Consider the following 11,648-nt stretch of genomic DNA (forward strand, 5'->3'; position numbering starts at 1 on the left):
GTGCGTGCCACACAGGAGGCCCTCCACACCTCTTTTCTTGGGGGGAGCAGGATGTTCCAGCATGCGGGACGGGGTTGCAGAAGGTTCTTTTTCCTCCACCTCTTGCCTTCCCTGAGTTTGGCTTTTGGTCTTTCCTTGGACCAGCTCCCATCAAGCCAAGCCCCGGACCTGTCCCCCACCCCCACCCAGGGCCTGGGCCTCTGGCTTGACAAATGCATCTCAGTTTCCCACCAGCTCTGGCCTCAGGGCTCCAACGTGAGTGAGCCACCTTTCCTTCTGTCACGCTCCTATTCCCTCTGTCTGATTCCTAGGAAACAGAAGAAAAAACAAAACAAAAAACCCCCAAACATTCCCAGTCTTCTGCAGGGCAACTCAGGAAGAAAGCTGGCTGGATGGCCCTACTGTAGCCTCAGTTTCCCCACTCTTTTCAAGGGTCCCTTCCTCTGGTCTACATTAGTGATATATCTTTTTTTTTTTTTTTTTTTTGAGACAGAGTCTCGCTCTGTCGCCCAGGCTGGAGTGCAGTGGCGCAATCTCTGCTCACTGCAACCTCCGCCTCCCAGGTTCAGCCTCAAAAGTGGCAGTCGCCTGTAATCCTAAGTTTTGTATTTTTAGTAGAGGCAGGGTTTCACCACGTTGGCCAGGCTGGTCTTGAACTCCTGACCTCAGGTGATCCACCTGCCTCGGCCTCCCAAAGTGCTGGGATTACAGGACATTAGGGATAGTCTGAATCAGGATAGTCTGATTGCTGTCTCACTGGGTGTGACTGCCATGTCCACAGCCAATGGCCTGCAAAGTCCAACTCCCTGACCTCAACTAGGTCACTCTCCCCTTTCTCTTGGCTCCAGGACCTTGGCTTTCTCTCTGCCCTCCACCCCGCCAAACTCCCACCTCAGGGCCTTTGCTCTTGTCCTTCCTCCTATCTAGAACTGTCTTCCTGCAGGCACAGTGGCTCACACCTGTAATTCCAGCACCTTGAGAAGCCAAGGCAGGAAGATCACTTGAGACCAAGAGTTCGAGACCAGCCTGGGCAACATAGTGAGACATCTTTTTTTTTTTTTTTTTTTTTTGAGACTGAGTCTGGCTCTGTCGCCCAGGCTGGAGTTCAGTGGCCGGATCTCAGCTCACTGCAAGCTCCGCCTCCCGGGTTTACGCCATTCTCCTGCCTCAGCCTCCCGAGTAGCTGGGACCACAGGCGCCCGCCACTTCGCCCGGCTAGTTTTTTGTATTTTTTAGTAGAGATGGGGTTTCACCGTGTTAGCCAGGATGGTCTCGATCTCCTGACCTCGTGATCCGCCCGTCTCGGCCTCCCAAAGTGCTGGGATTACAGGCTTGAGCCACCGCGCCCGGCCTATAGTGAGACATCTTTACACAAAATTTAAAAATTAGCTGGGTGTGGTGGTCAGCACCTGGAGTCCAAGCTACTTAGCCAGGTAGGAGATCGCTTGAGCTCAGGAGTTTGAGGCTGCAGTGAGCTACGATAGTGCCGTTGCATTTCAGCCTCGGTAACAGAGTGAGATTCTATCTCAAAACACCCCAAAACAAGGAACTCTCTTCCACCAGATATCTGCGTGGCTCACCCTCTGGTCACCTTCAAATCTTTACTTAAATGTCACCATCTCACTGGCCTTTCCTTTCCTCTGGAGACTCCCTGAGCTGCAGCAGCACCGCACCTTCCCAGTGCCCCTCCTGCTTAATTTTTCTGATGTATCACTTTCTGAGATACTGATTTATTTATTATATTTGTTGTCTGTCTCCCCACTAGAATATCAGCTCCATGAGGGCAGGCACTTTTGTCTATTTCGTTCTCTGCTGTTTCCCCAGCATCTACAACAGTGCTTGGCACGTGGTAGGTGCACAGTGAATATGGGTCAAAGAATTGTGGGAGAATTCTTGCTTTCTATCTCTCCTGAGCTCTCACAGGACAGAGGCTCCAGGACACCCAGCTTCACTGCGAGTCAAAGCTCATGCTGCCTCTGGCCTCTGCTGGAACCGCAGGCCCAAGTCTCCCATACAGGATGCAGCTTCCACCTGGCACCCAGTAGGGGTTGAGGTGTGGCAAGCCACACTTCCCTTCCTGCCCTGCCCCTTTATTAGAGGTAGGAATGACAACCTAGCTAGGGAAATTAACTTAAAACTGGATGCTACATGTGACTTTTCCCTTAATCTAAAGGAAAAAGCGCCTTAAATGGTGCCTTCCTAAAACGGGGAGGGCCTTCCTTGGTCTCTCTTTGAAAGTGTCATCTTCTGTGCATCTATGACTCCTCCAACCTGGGAGGCATCACTCTCAGGTTGCAAGATGCCAGCCAGATGCAAGCCAGCATCCTGGCCACTGTAGCCCTTGCCTCTGAGCACGCCATTGTTTTTCGTCTGGAACAGCGGGTCCCAACCCTCCAGCACATTGGAATCATCCAGAGAGTCTTACTCAAATATTTTAGTTTCAGACCTCATCCCCAGAGATTCTTAGTCACCTCTGGGCTGAGGAGTGGGCTTATTTAATATTAAAAACAATAACAACAACAACCAACCACCCAACTCCTTTGGTGATTCTAATGCTCAGCCAGGATTGGGAATCCGGTGTCCAGGCAATTCCTTGGCTGGATGGTGGCGACCTTTTGTGTACCAAGTCCCACGGAGCACCCAGAGTGAGCATGAGTACCCCAAGATGCCAAGTCTGGTTCCTCCAACTGGGGAAATTGTGGGTGTGCATGGGTATTCTTCAGCTCACCCAAAAGTTAACTGTTGACACAGACACACCCAGCCAGGATTTACAAACTCAAATGATGACTAGAATCACACAGATAATGTATCAGGTTGCAGCAGGTGCATTGTTAAGACACGGATATTATGGGTGGAGAATCCACGCCCTTCTCACGGGGCAGGTTTTTACCCTGTTATAACCTGTTGTTACCAAGAGGGGATGCAGACACTGTGGTGCCTGATTTTGCTCTTTGCTCTCCCCAAGAGAAATCAGGATTCAGGAATTTTAAATGAAATAACCCATATTTTTTTCTTAAAAATCCTGATCTTCGAATGGGTTGCTAACTTCATCCAAACTGCCACACTTTGCAAGGCTGACCCCACAGTGGGGTATTTCATATTATCACTTTATTTCTTTATTCTTTTTTTAGATGGAGTCTCGCTCTGTCATCCAGGCTGGAGTGCAGTGGTGTGATCTCAGCTCACTGAAACCTCCACCTCCCAGGCTCAAGTGATTCTCCTGCCTCAGCCTCCCAAGTAGCTAGGATTACAGGCATGCACCATCATGCCCAGCTAAGTTTTGTATTTTTAGCAGAGGCAGGGTTTCACCATGTTGGCCAGGCTGGTCTCAAACTCCTGACCTCAAATGATCTGCCCACCTCAGCCTCCCAAAGTACTGGGATTACAGGCGTGAGCCACCACGCCCGGCCTCATATTATCACTTGAGGACAATGTCAGTTTCTTTACATCATCCTTAGCATTCAGACTAATAGGAAATGGTTATTTGCTCCAGAGTAAGACGCTGTTTAATGTATTCTCAGCTCCACCAAGAATCCCTGAACCTTCAAAATAAAGGGTTGTTGCAGTGATGTGCCACAGTTGGCTCACACTGGCTTGCGAAATTCATTTGTGCCCAACTCTTCCTAACTTCATGCTCAGTGACATCACATCGGCAGCTTGAAATCAGCCATGGCCAGAGTATTTATATCAGATGAATTGGTAAGTGCTATAAACCAGAACTTTTTTCCCCCCTAGATAGCCAGTTGTTAAATGCTTGCCAGCACAGCACTGCTTATAAGGATTCAGACTCTTTGCCAAAGAGTTGTGGAGAAGCAGTAAAGAGAGTCGTCCATTTTTCTGATTACATTAGGATTTACATGAGTGTGTGCAGTCCCTTCCCTTTAAAATCCCCAGATGCCCACTAAAATGTGAAAATGTATTCTTAAACTTTAACAATTTTAAGAATACATTAAAATATATTCTTCCTTACTTAAAGAATAATGTTTGCACAATAAGATGCCCAGATTTGGCTGGGCGTGGTGGCTCAAGCCTGTAATCCCAGCACTTGGGGAGGCCGAGGCAGGCAGATCATGAGGTCAGGAGATCAAGACCATCATCCTGGCCAACATGGTGAAACTTCGTCTCTACTAAAAATACAAAAATTAGCTGGGTGTGGTGGCGCATGCCCATAATCCCAGCTACTCAGGAGTCTGAGGCAGGAGAATCAGTTGAACCAGGTAATCAGAAGTTCCAGTGAAGGCCGGGCGCGGTGGCTCAAGCCTGTAATCCCAGCACTTTGGGAGGCCGAGACGGGCGGATCACGAGGTCAGGAGATCAAGACCATCCTGGCTAACACGGTGAAACCCCGTCTCTACTAAAAAATACAAAAAACTAGCCAGGCGAGGTGGCGGGTGCCTGTAGTCCCAGCTACTCGGGAGGCTGAGGCAGGAGAATGGCGTAAACCCGGGAGGCGGAGCTTGCAGTGAGCTGAGATCTGGCCACTGCACTCCAGCCTGGGTGACAGAGTGAGACTCCGTCTCAAAAAAAAAAAAAAAAAAAAAAAAAGAGTACTGTCTAACGGACTTCCACTATTACATATGCCATGTAACCACCACGCTGACAAAGATGAAGAACATTTCCATTCTTCCAGAAAGTTGTTCATGGTCCTCTCCAGTCAGTCCTCCACCATGGGCAAGCACTGTTCTGATTTTATCCTGATAGATTCATTTTGCCTGTTTTAGAATTTTATATAAATGGAATCACACAGCAAGTCCTCTTTTGTGTCTAGATTTTTTTTGCTCAGAATAATGTTGTTGCCTATATCAATAGTTCATTCCTTTTTATTGCTGAATAGTCTCCCTTTGAATTAACGGTCCTGATAAAATCTTAATCCTGAAACTCACCCAAATGCTACGCAAGAGCCCATTAAAATTTGATTTTTACTGATTGCCGCAAAAGAAGAAAACTTCTTTCCACCTCTTAGGATAAATAGACTGGGTCACAGAAGATTTAGGTGGACTTGCCTTTTTCCACCAAGAGAATGACAGAGCAAAACACAAACCAGGCATTTGATCCTTTCTGACATGGGGACAGTATTGGACTCATTGCAATGTACCACATCTCCCTGGAGTTTAAAGGCCCTCACTTCCTTTCTTTGCTTTTGTAAGTTTCATCCCAAAGTCTCTGGGCCTCTCAGTACCAAGTTGTCTTCTGTGTTTCCTCATTAAAACTTGGCAAGCCAAGCGCGGTGGCTCATGCCTGTAATCCCAGCACTCTGGGAGGCTGAGGCGGGTGGATCACCTAAAGTCAGGAGTTCAAGACCAGCCTGGCCAACATGGTGAAACCTGTCTCTACTAAAAATACAAAAATTAGGCAGATGTGGTGGTGGGCACCTATAATCCCATCTACTCAGGAGGCTGAGGCAGGATAATCACTTAAACCCGGCGGGTGGAAGTTGCAGTGAGCCAAGCTTGCGCCACTGCATTCCAGCCTGGGCAACCGAGGGAAACTCCATCTCAAAAATAAGTAAATAAATAAATAAATAAAAACTCTGCAATTATTTGGCTTAGCAATTCCTCATGCCAATACACTTCTGGTGACCTGCATGGTATGCCAGAATTCCTGAGATGACTGCAATTCTAATGTATCTTCTTTTAGCGTAATAAGGATAAGAGGTATTTTTTTAATTGAATGGCTCGATCTCATAATAATTTTCTCCTTCTGTATTTCAGAGTGTCCCCTTAGAACTCCCGGGGCTGGGCCAGGTGCAGTGGCTCACGCTTGTTATCCCAGCATTTTGGGAGGCTGAGGTAGGCAGATTATGAGGTCAGGAGTTTGAGACCAACCCATCCAACATGGTGAATCTCCGTCTGTACTAAAAAATTAGCCAGGCGTGGTGGTGGGCACCTGTAATCCCAGCTACTTGGGCAGCTGAGGCAGGAGAATTGCTTGAACCTGGGAGGTGGAGGTTGCAGTGAGCCGAGATTGCGCCACTGCACTCCAGCCTGGGTGACAAAGCAAGACTTTGTCTCCGTGGCAGCGGAGAGGGAGGAGCTGCCAGGGCTGTCACCAGCTAGTAAGAAGCCCCCTATTACTCTTTGGGTAGAAGTGGTCCCACACCACCAAGTTAACCAACCTGCTTTGTGCAGAAAAGGGCTGTGTTGTACAAATAAAGAACCATCCACAAACAAGGGAGTGATGGGAGGCTGGGGAAATATTTAAAACAATTTACAGAGAAAATTCTTAAATCCAAAGATGAGGCATTCCCCCTGGATGTTTTTGCAGCATTTTAGACGCATGTATTGAGTGGTGGCTTTGCCACTCTGTAGCATCCCTTATCCCCACTGCTTACAGCACATCTGAGGAAAGAGAGGCTCAGAGAGGCTCTCAGGGCCACACAGCTGTGAGCAGCAATGCCAGGATTCAGAGCAAGCTGCCATTGACTCCCATTCCCATGTTTCCTTCACCAGGTAGGTTGTTTCTAGAGAAGTGAGCAACTGCAGAGCTCCCAAGGCCAGACATGGATGCAGAGTATAATTTCAGAGGGAAAGTAATGACCCTTTAAGAAGGGGCTGTCTCAGGCCAGGTGCAGTGGCTCATGCCTGTGACCCCAGCACTTTGGGAGACTGAGGCAGCCAGATCACCTGAGGTCAAGAGTTTGAGACCAGCCTGGCCAACATGGTGAAACCCTGTCTCTATTAAAAATACAAAAATTAGCCAGTCGTGGCAGTGTGAGCCTGTAAACCCAGCTACTCGGGAGGCTGAGGCAAGAGAATCACTCGAACCCGGGAGGTGGAGATTTCAGTGAGCTGAGACCGCACCATTGCACTCCAGCCAGGGCAACAAGACTGAAATTCCATTCCCTCCCCCGACTCCCCCCCAAAAAAAAACAAACAAAAAAAGAAGGTGCTGTCTCCACAGGTGGTATGATGACATGAATGAGCAAGATCAGAGTGAGGCTGTCCTCTGGCTCGCATATACATGGTACCCACTTTGAGTGTCGTTAGTACATGTGAGCCACCAGGGTGTGTGTCTCAAATGCCGAAATCTTGCTCTCTTCACAGCCTGTACATCCAAAAGACCTTTGTGTCAGCAACACCCTTGAAGTCACTGGACTGCCTGGCAGCAGCAGCTGGAGGTCCAGGGTCATCACTCTGCATGCTTGTCCATTTTCTGTCTTTGCCCTCCATTCAAGAGCGTAGGGCATCAGATTCAGGCAGAGCTGGACTCAAACCCTGGCTCCACCTCTTATTAGCTGTGTGATCCTGAGGAAGTTACTTAACCTCTCTGGATCTCAGTTTCCTCATCTGTGGAATGAGGATAATCATCATAGCCCTGGCCCCATACTGTAATAGTAAGAGGAGTTAATACTTGAAAAGCAAACAACAGTGTCAGGCACAGAGTTGAACACCTGTGCAGGCTGCCTCACTTCATTTAGTAGAAGAATCCTTGACTATAAGATAATTACTTGAATTTATGTATTAAAATTTTTCAGGCTGGGCACGGTGGCTCTTGCCTATAATCACAGCACTTTGGGAGGCCAAGGCGGGTGGATCACTTGAGCTCAGGAGTTTGAGATCACCCTGGCCAACAGGATGAAACCTTGTCTCTACTAAAAATACAAAAATCAGCCAGGCGTGCTGGTAGCCACTTGTAATCCCAGCTACTCGAGAGGCTGACGCACAAAAATTGCTTGAACTGGGAGGCGGAGGTTGCAGTGCACCGAGATCTTGCCACTGCACTCCAGCCTGGGCAACAGAGTAAGACTCTCTCATAAACACAAATACATACATAGTTGTTCAGTATAATCCTATGTTGTTGTTGTTTTCTTTTTAAGAGGGTGGGGAGAGGCAGAGGCAAGTGGAATTGGAACCAGGACCTAAAGTTGGCTCCTTTTGCAGCTTGGCTTCTGGGGGGAGGTTGATGTCTGAGTGTGGGACTCCAGGGATCCAAAGGCAGAAGAAAAGCCAGTGTTCCCACTCCCAACTTGCCCTCACCCCAGACAAGCAAGATCAGAGGCAGCAACCAGAACTAGTTCTCACCCAGAACTAGTAAACAGGAATCCTACATCGAAATGAGCCCATCTTCTTTACACCAAGGTGGATTCTCCTCACACCTTGTGCACCTTCCCAGGAGCTATGGTTTAAATATTCCTGCCAAAACTCTTGTTGAAATTTAACTGTCAATATAATGGTATTAACGATGGGAACTTTAAGAGGAGATTAATGCTCCTATCTCAGGAGTGGATTAGTTATCTCAAGAATGGGCTTCAGAAAAAAGGACAAGTTCAGCCCCCATTTGATCTCTCTGTCTAGTGTGCTCACTCCGCCTTCCACCTTCTGCCATGGGATGACCCTCACCAGACAGTGGGGCCACGTTTTTGGACTTCTCCACCTCCAGAACTGTGAGAAATAAGTTTCTTTTTTTTTAACAACTTACCCAGTCTGTAGTATTCTGTTAACAGCAGAAAACATCAGGTGAGGCCAGAACACTCATGCTGCCCTTGACATCACCTCAGTTCCCTCCTGACTGGATCAGTATTATGTCAAATTAATTGCAATGGTGGGTACTTACTATTTTGCATTTACTTTTCATTACAACATATCCCACAGGATTCCAGGGACCTGGGATGGTCTATATTGGCAATTCTCAAGATTTACAAGAGTCTTATTTCTTGTTGACTTTTTTTCTTTTGCTTGATCCTATTGGGCACATGGATCTTCCTAAAGTTTTGATTCTGTAATTAGTGCTACCATAAAAAACTGTACAATTTTGGAGAGTGTTTCTGCTTAGTCATTCATTTTCTAGTAATATTTGTTGTGTTCCTATCATGTGCCCGGCATTGAGCCAGACTTGGGGTTCAACCATGAATAGAACAGTCCTGGCTGTCAAAGAGCTTACAGTCTAACAAGGAAGACTGACAAGAAAACAGGCAGTCACAGTGCAGTGTGGTCAGCACTGTCAGGTGGCATATGCAGAGGGTGGTGGCACCAAAGTGGGGGGCATTACCCAAGCCCAGAGCTAACAACTTTTTTGTTGTTCTTGAGATGGAGTTTCACTCTTACCGTCCAGGCTGGAGTGCAGTGGCGCGATCTCGGCTCACTGCAACCTCTGCCTCCCAGGTTCAACTGATTCTACTGCCTCAGCCTCCCGAGTAGCTGGGACTGCAGGCATGCGCCACCATGCCCAGCTAATTTTTGTATTTTTAGGGGTTTCACCATGTTGGCCAGGCTGGTCTTGACCTCAGGTGATCCACCCACCTCAGCCTCCCAAAGTGCTGAGATTACAGGTGTGAGCCACCGTGCCTGGCAGAGCTAACTCCTTTATAGCTCTAAAGATTTACTGCCAGACTGCTCACTAGCTTGATTGCTGAGGAAGATTTTCTTTCATTAAATCATTTCAGTGAGTATACTTTTCATTTCTAGACGTTCTGTTTGGCTCTTTTTCAAATACACCTGTTTTGTTGTTGTTGTTGTTGTTTCCTTTACAATTCCTATTCTTTTTACTAGTACTTCCTATTATCTTTGCCTTCATTTGAAACCTGCTTTTTTCCTTTTAATGTTGAGATGGTACCGTTACCTCAAGTTCTTCCTGTTTTGTCCATTCTGTCCCATGATGGCATGTTTCTTTGAGTGGCTCATACTTTTATTGTGAGGATTCTTTTTTTCTTCTATAGAATGAGACCACCACTTCTCCTGTTGTCTTTCCGGGCTTTTCCCCGTCTCCCCTTTTCCCTAGTTTATAAAACAGGAGAAGGGGAAGAAAGCAAAAAGTTGGAAAGAAACAGAAGTAAGATAAATAGCTAGACGACCTTGGCACCACCACCTGGCCCTGGTGGTTAAAATAATAATGATAATATTAACCCCTGACCAAAACTACTAGTGTTATCTGTAAATTCCAGACGTTGTATGAGAAAGCACTGTAAAACTTTTTGTTCTGTTAGCTGATGCATGTAGCCCCCCGTCACGTTTTCCACGCTTGCTTGATTTATCATGACCCTTTTACATGGATCCCTTAAAGTTGTAAGCCTTTAAAAAGGCCAAGGGAGCTCGGCTCTTAAGACGCGAGTCTGCCGACGCTCCCGGCCGAATAAAAAACGTCTTCCTTCTTTAATACAGTGTCTGAGGAGTTTTATCTGCGGCTTATCCTGCTACACTTTCTCTTGGAGTCTCTGTGAGCCCTGAGTTGTAGAAATACAGTCATCGTGCAGTTTAACATTTGCTTCTGCTTGGTACCCTGTGGGTCTAACTGGTTTAGCTGATCTATTTTCCTTCAGTTTCTTCACTTGGAGAAATTGTTCGATCATTTAGAAATACTTTACTGAACTTGTACTATGTGTATAGTCCTATATCTGGTGCTGTGGAAGATACAAAACAATGCAAGACAACACACAAGTTGCTGCTTCACATGAAACTACAGTCTGAAAGGGCCAAATACAGTATAGGCCCAAAGTTAGGTGACCATGTAAGGCACAGTAAAAGGCTCAACGGTGAACAGCCAAGTTCAGAAGGAAAAACAGACAGCTGGAGAAAAACCGGGACGAAAAGCCCAAAGAAGGAAAAGGTTCCTGTGAGGAAGTTTCAGAAGGATGGGGAAGTAAATCATCCTCCCCTACTCCCACCCCCAAACTAAAACCTCTTCTTGGTAGAGAGTTAGTGTGGCACTAGGAACTTGACTTTCAGGTCCTTATTGAGAAAGCTAAATCAGAACCTAGGCAAAAGGAAGTCATTTAAGGTGCTCCTGGGGGATGTTCGATGAAAATTGTGTTTGATGGAGAAAACACAGCAAGTTGAAAGGGCAGGCTTTGCAAGTGATTTCACTAGGACAAGCCTGGGTTAGGGAGGCCAAGGCGAGGGAGACAGGGAGTGTGGCATGCTTTGAACGTGGAAAGTGCATAGTGTTCATTATCAAGAGTGGGAAAAGGGGAGGTAGCTTTTTAGGAGGTAAGGCAGGGAGTCAGAAAGGACAGACTGGGAAACCTGGACTAACAGTAAAAGTGGCCAGAAGGCAGGTGTCTCACAATAAACTGGCTATAGGGTAAGTACAGACAAAGGGACCAGGTCTTCCATTGCTGTGTCCCTGCACACTCTAGGATTCATTCAAACAGAAACTTTTATTGCGAACCCCCACAACTAGCAAGGTTCTGTTGTAGGTATTGTTGCAGGGTGTAAGGCACGTTTACAAACAGGAACAGGGCACTTGCTGTCCTATCTTCCTCGCAGGGTTCTTGTGAGGATTACACTTGAATCAACACGTGTAAAGCATTTTAAAAAGTGCCTGTCACACAGTTCCTGCAAATTAAGGTCTAGTTGTGATTATTCACTTGTATTAACTAAGAATCAACTACAGGCGCCCAGCAGTGCCTGCGTGTGCTCACACCGAGGGACTCACTAAAACCCTCAGGATCTAGTGAGGGAGACACTCAAATACTTTAGAGAAAAACAAATTTTACAACCACGGACTCTGAGGAAGGCGTGCGAAGGCTCCACAGTTGGGGAGGGTGCCCACAGTCGCCGAGGGGACATCTGGATTTGCTCTGGTGGGGAGAGCATTCCTGGCAGGGGAGATGGGAAAGGGGTCGGACAAAGAGGCTGAGGCCGCGGAGGGGCTCGGGTTCGGGCTCGGGGTCGGGGTCGTTCTGCAGCAGATTCAGCTCGCGCAGAGTTCCA

Source organism: Macaca nemestrina, chromosome 5, assembly GCF_043159975.1.
Source record: "Macaca nemestrina isolate mMacNem1 chromosome 5, mMacNem.hap1, whole genome shotgun sequence".
Classification (NCBI taxonomy): Eukaryota; Metazoa; Chordata; class Mammalia; order Primates; family Cercopithecidae; genus Macaca; species Macaca nemestrina.